Source organism: Pimephales promelas, chromosome 7 (assembly GCF_988280905.1).
Source record: "Pimephales promelas chromosome 7, fPimPro1.hap1.1, whole genome shotgun sequence".
Lineage (NCBI taxonomy): Eukaryota > Metazoa > Chordata > Actinopteri > Cypriniformes > Leuciscidae > Pimephales > Pimephales promelas.
Window position 1 is genome coordinate 36699809 of NC_142775.1, and position 12633 is coordinate 36712441.

The window sequence follows — 12633 nt, forward strand, 5'->3', positions numbered from 1 at the left end:
GATTGTCTGAGCTATGAAAGATTCATTTCTGAGCATTAAAATGCATCTCTGGGCCACTGCGAGTGAAACGTCACCAACCATCGCAAATAAACGTGCAATGGGAGCTCTGACGGATTGTATTCAGGAACTTAACACAAATAGTTTCTTGACTTTAAATGAAGTCAAAACTGAAGTGTAAAACGTCATAGAATAAAACGTCATAAATGAGAACTTTTAAAACATGTCAATTGTTTCTCCTAAATGGAGATTAAAAAAGGAAAGCAAATGGCCTTGAGTGTTTGTTTTGCAGATTGGCAGAAATCTCGCTTTGCAATGCGTCTCCTTTAGAGTTTCACAAGAAAACTCAACAATGTCTCAAACATTGCAAACTCTAGTGAGACTCCTAATAGAGACAAGTCTGAGAAATATATTGTTGCTCTGGGCACAGGAAAGAAAAATCACAAATGAGATTGATGTAATCTCGATTGCTTCTAGACAATGATGAGATTAAACGTAGAGCAAATGAAGTCAAGTCAAGTCACATATAGCGCTTTTTACAATACAGATTGTATCAAAGCAGCTTCACAGTGATAACAAGAAATTAATATAACTGCTTGTTTCTAGAAGAAAATTGCGTCATCTTCTACCTTAAAGCTACACTGTGTAACTCTTTTAGTTTATTCTTAGCTAAAAATACTTAGTTCTTTCAAAAATATGTGCTTATGAATGTATATTTACTTCGTTCAAGTAATAAAGTATTCTCGTGAGTGTATAATATGCCATTGAAAATACATACGGGTAAGGGGTTCTAATGTCGGTCGCCATGTTGCCCCTCCATCTTGAATGTACATTAGCCAAAGAGGAACATACCCGTTAATTCAAGCTTCGCCTTTCGCGTTTACGTTTGAGTTAACACTCATGGACAAGGTTGAACTGGAAGCCATGTTAACCTTGGGCTACATTGGCCACCGTAGGAGTTAAAACGAAATTGGAATTGAGAGGAACAGAAACTAATATTCACTGGATGGTCATATACCTTTTCATCGCTAGATGGGGGTAAAAATCACACAGTGTAGCTTTAAGGCAGGTAGATCAATAATATTGTTGAATATTAAATGTCCCCAACTAAGCAAGCCAAAAGCCAAGGCAACAGTGGCAAGGAACCAAAACTCCATCAGGAAAAATCCCTTGGGAGAACCCAGGTTCAGCTGGGGGCCAATGAGCGAACAGTGTATGATTATGATCATGATCCAGGCAGCATTACTGGTCAGAAGTCAGATTGGATCAGAACATTTAGAATATTTATCCAGTTCCATCTGGTTGGAAGTCGGCGTCATCGAGCCAGAATGGAGACGAGTTTGTTGAGGATCAGTGCCGACGGCTGTCGTGTCGATGAGGCCGACACAGGGCTGATGAGCCTGGCACTTCAGGGAGTACAAATGAATACTTTAGGTTCTCGGTTTTGCAACAATCCCACATGTCACCTCTAGTAATCTCAACAATTTCTCAAACATGTGCTCAGAACTGACTCTGAAATTAAAAGTCAAAAATGAACTCATCAGATTCTTCCATAACTAAATCCACACTCATTTTATGACAAAACTCTAAATGCGAATCAACAATTGTCTGTGTGTTTTTTTTTTTAAATGCAACATCAGAGACAAATTGAATACTTAAATGAAACATCATTGTAAATGCATTGTTCCTAAGAAGTCACAAATGAAATAATATCCCAATTGTTTCCCCTATAATAATGAGATTAAATGGAGAGCAAACTGAGACTTTATCTTCTCAGGTTTGCAGTACTTTCACATGCATCTCCACTAATGTTTGACAGCTCAACAATGTCTCAAACTGTGCTCAGAAAAGATCAAATTAGACAATCTACCATCAAAACTTCAATAGTACTTCTCAAGATATTCTTCATCTGAGCTATACATGATTGTTTAATGCTCTGCACTCTTACTACACATCTCATATGTATCTTTTCTAATGAATTTTAAGAGAATGACATATGATTGAGAACTCCACGAGCCTGAAAAGAGCATCCTCTGAGCAGTGAGTTTTTCCTCTGGGTCTGTAAATCTCCTTTAATGTCACGGCTACATGTCTCTGCCCCAGATATCAGTGAGCGTGTTGCTTTTTTGGGCCATCAAACACACAGCAACCCAAACAGCAAACAGAGCAGAGCTTCATTACAGTCCCATCAAACCTTCAGTGGGCCGCTGGAGGGGAAGGTGGTGTCACTGCGGGTGTCTCTCTGTCTCTGGATGATGTCCGTAATCCCTTGGCATTTCCTCCATCACACTGATGAGATGAAACCTCTCCTGGGGTCAGACTTGTTTGCTTTCACAGACATTCACCCTGTCCATCATGGCACATGGTGGACACATTGGTAATTAGGGGTTGCTTTAGTCACAGGCAAGCTAATTCAGGCAGTCAGGGAGCACACAAATGCCGGTAAACATGGTAAATGTATAGCCTGGTAAATCTTTGAGCTTCAGAAACTCTGAAGTGAATCACAGCATGAGGGTTATCATCTACAAACAACCTGAAAACAATGGCATGTTTTTAAAGTGAAAATGGCTTGAGAAAGATAAATAAAAAAATCACTGGATTTGCCAAAATGTAACAGGTTAGTGGTATATTTGAAAGAAAATCAGAAAAGTATTTTGGCCGAGTAGCAAGCAGACTAGATATCCACAAGCAGAAATATATATATACACTAGGGGTGGAGCCGAATCCGAATACGGTATTCGGAAAGGTACAAATAATGTGTTTTTTACGAATACTTATTCCGAACAAATACTTAAAAAAATATTTGTATTCGGGAACAAGAAATACTTTATATCAAAAAGCTGCGTTCCTCACGAGACGCGAGTTGAGTGACTTGAGTCAGTGCGCGAGTTGAGTGAGTGACGTTCAGGAAGAGGTGACTGACACAGGCTGCTCCACACAGCAACAGAGAGGGCTCGGCTGAGCGAAAAAAAAAAACACTTAACTGCATCACTATTTTTGTTTAATAGATGTTTGTACCTTAACTATGTTCCGGTGGCAGTTTATAACTTTCGGGAAGCGGAGTTTGATCGGGAGTATATTCCATTATTGACGTCTGCAGACGGGTGTTTTCATGTTCGCTCTGTTTACGTAGCTCTGTTAGCTCGGTAACGGTAATTATTTGTTTCATGGCTTGATTGAATTCCAATGTAGAATGCGGTCTGTTATTATAACAGGCCGCTGCTTATAAGTAGGCTACAACACACCGTTGCTATGAAAAACAGAGCGTTGCCATGGATTCTAAACGTAGAGACAGAACGGACTATTTTTCTTTTTTTAGCGGGAGCGATACAATCGTTTTTTTAAATCAATAAACTCCTTTTTATATCCATATTTTGAGTCAAATTATTGATTTATTTGGTAGGTAGCCATGTAATAAGCGGGGTAATGTAGAGCGAGGCGTAGTTATATCGAAAACCCTTCAGGCTTCGCGTCGGGCTCATAATCAACCTCCTCACTATAAATTATCCATATAACTTATTCTGTCTGCACAGCGTCCTCCACCGTGGTGTTGGGGTTCATAATGTTCACAATTGTATTTTATTAGTTGTTGGTTTAACCATGGTTCATGAGGTAATGGCTGACTGTTATTTTCTTTTCAATGACTTTTCTTGTTACATGTTCATTGCTGGATTTATAGAAAAAATCAACCAATATTGCATATCCATAATTATTATAATGGATATAATTAAAGAATCCATACACTATAAAGTAGGCCTATTTTTAAAGATTTTTATGCCTATTTTGAATTTTACTCGAATACAAATACAAATACTTTTCCTCCCTGAACAAATACAAATACAAATACAAATAGCGGCTGCTTTGCACACCCCTAATATACACTGTAAAAAATATCTGTGATTTTAACAGTAAAAGACTGTAAAAATGCTACAGTGCAAAACTGTTAATGGGCTCTATGCACGGCGTTATTTCCGGTGAAGGATTAAGGATGCTCGATAACTTCCGCCGATCATAGAGTCCAATACAATACCGAGAATTTATATTGAATTTTAAACTCCATGGTTATACTAATGAAACGTTAGTCACAAAAACAGATAAAACAGACACCCCTCGTTGTGTTTATGCTTCTTTTTAAAATTATATTAAATAAACATAACTATATATAAAATTACATCTAAACGTATGTACGTTTCGTTTCAAAGACGGGAGGACAGTAAATATTGAAGACTCTGCCATAATCCCGTTTTCTCCGGTTTTCCTCCGCTTTAATCTCCACAACCGGAAATGGACGAGCATCCTTACGTCAAATGCGGAACTTATGCGTGCATATAGCCCATTGGTTAACAGAAAGTTTCCGTACTTTACACGGTAAATAACTGTGATAACTGTGATAATTGTGAAAGTGAAAAAGAACAAATCATTGTAAAATTTACAGTGAAAAACCGTAAATTGACATTCCCACAATTCCCTGTGTGACACTTCACATTTAATGTATTTTTGTTGAAATAACTATAGTTCCTCATAGTTTTATTGGGGTTTTTTTCAGTTATGTACATTAGGGTTTTATGTTACATTTAATGTTGTTAAAGTAATGTTTATTGCATTTTTTAATTTTATGTGTGTTAGCATGATGGTGTTTAATGTTTGTGTGAATGACACTGTGCAGCTTCTTTATATAAGTATTACTTAAATAAGTAATGACTTATGATGAGTACATCACTGCTATGATGATTGATGGTTGTCAGTGTATTACAATGGTCTAAAACAGATATCAATAAGTTGGTAAATCAAAATTTTATCAGAAAAAAAAACTACGGTTTATTACTGTAAATTTTAAGTTAAGTCTGTAAAACCATTAACGTTCCTACTGTATTTTTAACGGTAAAATTCTGGCAACCACAGCTGCCGTTTTTTTACCGTAAAATTTTTTTACGGTAAAAAATTTTTTTACAGTGTGTATATATATATATATATATATATATATCTATTCTAGGTCTAAAAACATGGCTATGAATAAACAAAACAAATAGCATGCTCAAAATCAACTAGTTGGTTGGAGTGATTGGTTGATTAATTCAAATAAAGGCTTTTTTTGGTATTTTTAGTATTTTGAATTCAAAAACGGCTAGATGGAGTAAAGAAATGGCAGGGATTTAAAGGTGTATTTTAAAAAGTTGTAAAATAAATTATAGATTAAGGTTAAAACGGCCCTATGAAATCCGTTTTATTTGGCAGTTTGTTGTATGATTGATCAGTTAGTCACAATGGTCGACTGATTGTTGGTAAACAACTAGTTAAATTGGTATTATATCTACACCTGCAATTAATCAAAGAATCTTCCCAGTCCTGCACAGCACATCAAACCAAACGAACCATGGTTTGTTGCTTTACATTTTTCTTTTCCTGTCCAAGTGTGCTCCTTAAAATAAACTATGAACCGGAGTTTTTGCTGATAGTCAAATATGTAGCTATGTGAGGAAGGTTTGCAAAGGCTGACGATACAAACGTCCACTTTTATGGGCCATAGAAGAATCATGCACAGTCACCAGCGAGATGTGTTTCAGTAAATGCCTTTAACTTTGAGGTCTCATTCTTACAGTTCACTGCGCCTGACAGAAGTCTCTACACCAGATAATGTCTCTGAGATTTAGTCGGGCTAGAGAAAGGATGATAAGACAGAAATAAGTGCAGGATTAGTCCCATGCAGTTTGATTAACTTTGTCATCAGTTCCCCACAGCACCTCAAAGCCTGAGGCTGTGAAAGCATCCATTGGTATTCTTCAAGCAGATCAATCCCTTTATGAGTTCCGCTCTGGTCAATAGACCGGCTAAATATACACACGCAGAGCGGTCGTGATGCGCTTTCACTCAGCTCTATTTCGAGAACATGAATCACATGAGAAGCAATATAATATAGGAAATAATATCCGGCCTCAGATGCAGCATATTAAAGGAGATTGGGGTCAAAACGGATGATTTGAAGAGCTGAGCCTTTAGCCTACAGAAGCAAGGAACTTGAAGAACACAGCTGAAGCTAATGAAACTTACTGCTGGATGATGTTCAAGATTGAGTTGTAAATTCACAATGCATTTCCAATGATCTGCTAATAATATAAATTCAGCAATATTGTAAACATAATTATGATATTAATTGCCTTTTTATAGTGAAAACTTATAATGAAAAAACTTATAATGAAAATAATGAAAATTTAAAAATTGCAATTGGTAAGTTCAATTAGTTTGCATGAATCAGTTTGAATCAATTCAAAAATTCAGATTCAACAAATCACATGAAAAGTGGGTTAAACACGTCTTGAATTAAGTATATTTTTACTTAATCACTTACATATTTGGGGATTCCTCTGAAAAAAAGTGCCTTTCACAGTGTCACCCTATTGAGACAGTTGTTTTTTTTTGTGTGAAAAATAAAATTTTTTATTACAATTACAACCTATGACACTGAAATAATAATAACTTGGAAAAACTAACTGCATGCAATACAACACTGCGTTCAGAAGTTCAGGATCGGTAGGTGTTTTAATGTTTTTAAAATATGTCTCTTATGCTCACTGCATTTATTTGATTAAAAGCACAATAAAAATATTGTGAAATATTATTGCAATTTAAAAATAATTTTTCGATTTGAATATACTTAAATTTATAATTATATTAAACATGTATTTTGACCAATTTGATGCATTCTTGCTGAATAAAAGTATACATTTAATTGATTTCAAGTAAAAAAAGATTTTGAAAAAAATATATTAAAAGATTTTTCCATTCATCAAAGAATCCTGAAATAAAATTGTACCGTTTTCAACACTGATAATAATAATAACTGTTTCTTGATCAGCATGATTTCTGAAGGATGTGACACTGAAGACATCTTTGCCATCACACAAAGAAATTACATTTTAAACACATTTAATATATTCAATGTTACAATGTTATTTTAAATGGTATATATATACACATGCATACAGTATATTTATATGGCTCCATTTGGGATGTCAAGGCCTTCTTAGTGCCTGGGTAAAATTATCTAGTGTATTTTCAAGCCAAGTCATAACACACCTGAACACAGTCATAGAGTGAATGAAAGCACAGCCCTCCAAGACCCCAAAATCATCACTAGTGCTCTTATAAGCAAACAATATCTTTTATCTGAGTCCAAAACAATGAAAATAGCAGTCTTTACTGTAACAGCAAACGTAATGGATACTTGAGAACATAACAGAGTAACTCAAGCTGCCCACAACAGTCCACAGGTATATGACCCGGAGAAAAATAGTTTACATGGCATATTTACAGTTTCACAAAGTATATGTCCTCCTGGGTTAGCTCACTGACCAAAAATAAAAAGTCTCTAGCTGCAGACATGGTGAACCAAAAATGTTTTTTAACATGCAGCAAAAAGCCAAAGCATTTCTTCACAAAACACATAAAAATGCAGAGGTGTCCTGCCATCACTGCAAATGTTCATTTTTGCTCACTCACAGAGGAAGCTCACATTTGGATACACAACGCCAAAATCAACAGAAATGACACATTTGTTGTTGTTTATTCTATGTGACTTGCATTTGATTCTTTTCTAAATCTGTGTAAACTCAGAAAGAAGGTCCAAATGCACTACAGACTTGAAGTAATATGCTAATATGATAGGCACCAACTAAACAGGCATTTTCTCTCAAATTAATCTCTTTACCACTGTTATTGCAATCATTATTTCCAACAAATATCATAAAAAAAATCCGTCACACTATATCTTCAGGTTGAGTGTTTTGCATTGTAAGTCACTGAGAGGAAGATGTCACCACAAATACACAGATTAGCACAGTCAACATGCCACTTTACAGCTTTACACAGTCAGATAAGAGTGGCGAGAGGAAACGCTGTCACAGGATACGAGCCTGGAGAAGTGATTATAGGAACCTATGTGTATCGAGTGCAAAAGAAGGCCTCCTGTGCGTTACTGTGTCATACACCGATGATCTGAGAGGACGACAGCTGCCAGAGTGACCCCTAGTGTCTATGAGGAGAACTGATCTCAAACACAGTACAGCACATCCACCTTAGCAATGGCTTACTGTCAAACAAGCTTTTGCTCTTTTCAAGTTTTTAGTTTAATTTTTAGTTTTTAAAACATTTTCTTTAAAAAAAGAGGTACTTCAACATGTATAACATCATTACAAGCATTTTCTACATTGTAAATTAGCATAACTTAATTTTTATAAACACTTTAAATGCTTTTATTTAGAATGAGAATGCATTAAACTCATCAAAAGTGACAGTAAAGATATTTCTAATGTTTAAAAAAGATTTATATTTCAAATTAATGTTGTTCTTCTGAATTTTCTATTCATCAAAGAATCAAGAAAAATGCATCACGTCTTTTGACAAAAGTATTACCTGTTTTAATCATTGATAATAATACTGTTTCTTGAGCAGCAAATAATATTAGAATGATTTCTGAAGGATCATGTGACACTGAAGACTGGAGTAATGATGCTGAAAACAGGAATAAAATACATTTTAAAATATATTCAAACAGAAAACGGCTATTTTAAACTAATAATATTTCACAATATTACTGTGTTTACTGTATTTTATGAAATAACTGCAATCACACACTGTAAAAAAATATTGTTGGTTTAACTTAAAAAAGTAAGTAACCTGGGTTGCCTTAAAATTTTAAGTTGATTGAACTGGAAAAAAGTGAGTTAATACAATGAAGGAGATTAATTTAATCTTTAGAAACTTAAAATAATAAGTTATCTCAACTAAATGAATTATTATAAAGTTGATTTGACAAAAGAAAATATGTGATAGCAAATCTTGAAAATATTTTTTTACAGTGCAGTGGTGAGCAGAAAAGACTTATTTCACATACATCAAAAACGTGTAAAAAGTATGTATTGATTCAAGTAATTTTTTGTGACTGTAAGCAGCATTTGATTTGATTCTGATTCAAAGTTACAAATTGCATTATTGAAAATTTTATAATTTATTTTAAGCTGTCTTCTAATGTGAAACCGTAATTTACTATAAGTATTGAGTTAGATTAAGCAACTACATGTACCGTAAAAAACAATCCTGTAAAAAAACGGTAACTACTGGCAGCTGTGGTTGATACTGTAAAATACGGTGTTATACTGTTTTTGAAACTAACAGCTAAATACTGTATTGTCAGCTACAGTATAAAACTTTAATTTAACAGCTATAAGCTCTAACACATAAACAATAACTGACCGTATAGTTACGGTATGATGCTGGCAACCACAGCTACAAGTAGTTTACCGTTTTTTACAGGATTATTTTTTACAGTCTAGGGTTAGGATTAGGATTTGGTTTGGGGTTAGTGGCATGTAATTATGAATAATTTATAGCTATTACTATGGTAGCTGCATATGTAACATTGACACTGTAAAATAAAGTGTTACCGATAAAAATTCTCAGCATTGTCACAATTCCTTTCAGCCCACATAAGAATAATATCCAAAACAATTTTTACCACTTTATGAGTGCAAAACCAGTTTAACTCAAAGCAAACCTGAACTCTGACATCCAAAGAATGAAAAGCTCTAGTGTGAAAATGCCTATAAACTAAGATAAAAGTGCCAAATGTACAGTAAAAGACAGACTGAATCATGTCTGAGAGACAATCTGAGTGACAGACGCTGGAGGAGGAGCCTGAAGAACACACAGCATCGACCTTCAGCAAAGTCTTTCCTTGCAGATAAAACACGCGCATTATTCGTATTGCCTCCATTATGGACATTAAGCTTTCTCTTTCTTTCGTTCTCTCCGACCGGATAGTCTGTGTCAAACGGGGTCGAGTACAGGCTGGGGACACTACTGACTGAGATTGAGCGATTGCTTTTTAGCTAGAGGACAGGGATGAGGATTAAAGCAGCAGAGGAAGGAAGGAAGTATGGGAGGACAGGAAAGGAGGAGAGCAGGGCTGGGTTGCAGAAATGCGACATCCAGTAGAGATGTTGATATATTTGTGTGCCAGGACTGCTTTATGTCATTTGCATGAGAGCGTGCAGCAAAGAACTGCACTACTACACTGGTTTTCTCCATCTCAAATGTTTTAGACCAATATGTTTAACCTATTTTCTCTGTTTGCAAGCCATAATTTCAGTGCATCTCTAACATTATACAGTAAAAAGTGATTCTTTGAAGTTTATTCACTCAAAAAGTAAAATTCTGTCATCATTTACTTCAAACTGTATGAGTTCTGTTGAACTAAAGAGAAGATATTTTGAAGAATGTTGGTAACCACACAGTTATGGTAGCCATTGACGTCCATAGTAGGGAAAAAAAATACTATGGAAGTCAATGGCAACTGTCATTCGTCAAAATATCTTCCTTTGTGTTCAACAGAAGAAAGAAACTCATACAGGTTTGCAAAACTCGTACAAAATTTTAAAGGTTTGTACTAAAAAAAAAAAAAGAATGTTAAATTTAAATGTAATTATTGGAGAAATTTAGACTACTAGCAACTTCTGAGTGAAAATTTGTTTCAAAGTAAATCATGCAACTAGGGTCGTCAAACAATTAACCGCGATTAAGCGCATACAAAATAAAAGTTTGTGTTTACATAATATATGTGGGTGCACTCTGTATAATTATTTTGTATATATAAATACACACACCTGCTTAAATATTTTTATGTATATACTGTTTATAGATTTATATTTAATTTATATTATATATAAATATTTTATATATAAATAATATTTTTCTTCAATACATGCATGTGTGTATTTATATATATACAAAATAATTACAGTTCACCCAAAAATTTGAATAATGTCAGTAATTACTCACCCTCATGTTGTTCCGACCCCATAAGACTCGAAACTTGCCGGCCCAGAAAAGTTATTAAAGACATTGTTAAAATAGTCCATTAAATTTTTTTAAGTGACGAGAATACTTTGTGTGTGCAAAAAACAAACAAAAATTACGACTTTTTTTCAACTATTCATTTTCTTCTGCATGGGCCTGAGAGAGTTCAAGTAGTATAACAGTTCAGCAGTTCTGTGTTGTACGCCACATGCATCACACACAGGACCAGCGTCGCCCAACAGATAGCACTATAGTCACTTGGACTATTTTAACAATGTCTTTATTAACTTTTCTGGGCCGGCAAGTTTCGATCCCTTAGAAACCAATGGAGGAGTGATCCAGCTCTCAGATTTAATCAAAAATATCTTAATTTGTGTTCTCAAGAGGAACGAAAGTCTTACGGTGTTGGAATAACATGAGGGTGAGTGATTACTGACAGAGTTTTCATTTCAAGGTGAACTATCCCTTTAAGACAGATTTGATCATCGAGTGTTAAATTGAAATATTACTTGTTTTCAATTACTGTGTTTTGCAATGAAGTGACATCAATTGTTGAATATTCTCTTATGGACACTTGCCCCCCAGACAAACACACACACACACACACACATACACACACAGCATCTGTTCCTCTCTTCCATTTGTGGAAAACAATGAAGAAACACCCACTCTGACTTCACATGTAACAGCACGTTTTCCTGAGTGGTCTTTCTGAAAGGACAAGCACATACACACACAGACACACACCCTCCCAGCGTAAACATCTCTCCTCTCACAATGACTATCGGCAAAAACACGAGGGTCTGAATCCTCCAGTGGTTTGATGTCATTCTAACCTATTACATACCACCGCTGTGAGAGCCAAAGCAAACCAACCAACCCTACGCTTATCAAACTTATCTTGCTTGAAAACTCAGGAAATCCAGGCAGTTTAATCTGTCTTTTTTCCCCCACATCATTGTGGTTTATCCGCTTGTCAAACTTTTAATGTAACATGTATGTTTACTCAGTTTGAAAGGAACCAGCGTTGGGCCAGATCCTCATCAGAAGCTCGCGGGTGTGTTATCTCACCCTCAGTAACTGTGAGAACTCCATACTCACATAATTACCTGATATCTAATACACTGCTATTACTAATGAAAAGTGCCGCATTACTTAATAACATTACTCATACCACAGTGACGATCTTCTTTCTTTGACACTGTAAGTAAATGTTTAACTCAATACACTCTGAACAATGATTTAAAGAATGAGAAAACAAGACCATACATGTTCATATAAAGCTGTTACATGTGCCCAATTCAAAAGAACCTTGTGAGATCTCTACGCACTTAGAATAGTGTGTGTGTGGCTATACTTAACCCTCTGATGGTCTTCCTTTATGAGTCACGTCCTGGGCCTTACCGGTCAGAAGTGACCAGAGGCCTAAAATGAAACTTCTTCCATCCCAGTAAAACCAATGCAATTTATTTTTGTTCTATAATATTTATTCTTTTTAATTTAGTATTTTGAGACAATTTGATTGAATTTATTAATATTTATGCAATATTTATGGTCTATTTTTTCAATGGAAATATATATATATATATATTTCTATATATATATATATATATATATATATATTTTTATTTTTTTTTTTAAATATTCATGCAGTATTTTTGTTTAATATAGAGTCTAGGCCTTCAGAAAAAAAATATATATTTTTTGAAGAAAATTAGCACCATCTGGTTACAGTATAGAGAAAAAGTGTAGAATCATGGTGTAACCACTAGATGACATGTACAG

General features: G+C 34.9%; 1 protein-coding gene across 7 annotated transcripts in view; it reads right to left on the reverse strand.

Annotated features, from left to right (window-relative positions):
- tns1b (tensin 1b) overlaps window positions 1-12633 on the reverse strand; it is a 266496-nt gene that overhangs the window by 205768 nt on the left and 48095 nt on the right. The gene's annotated exons all lie outside the window — the stretch shown is intronic.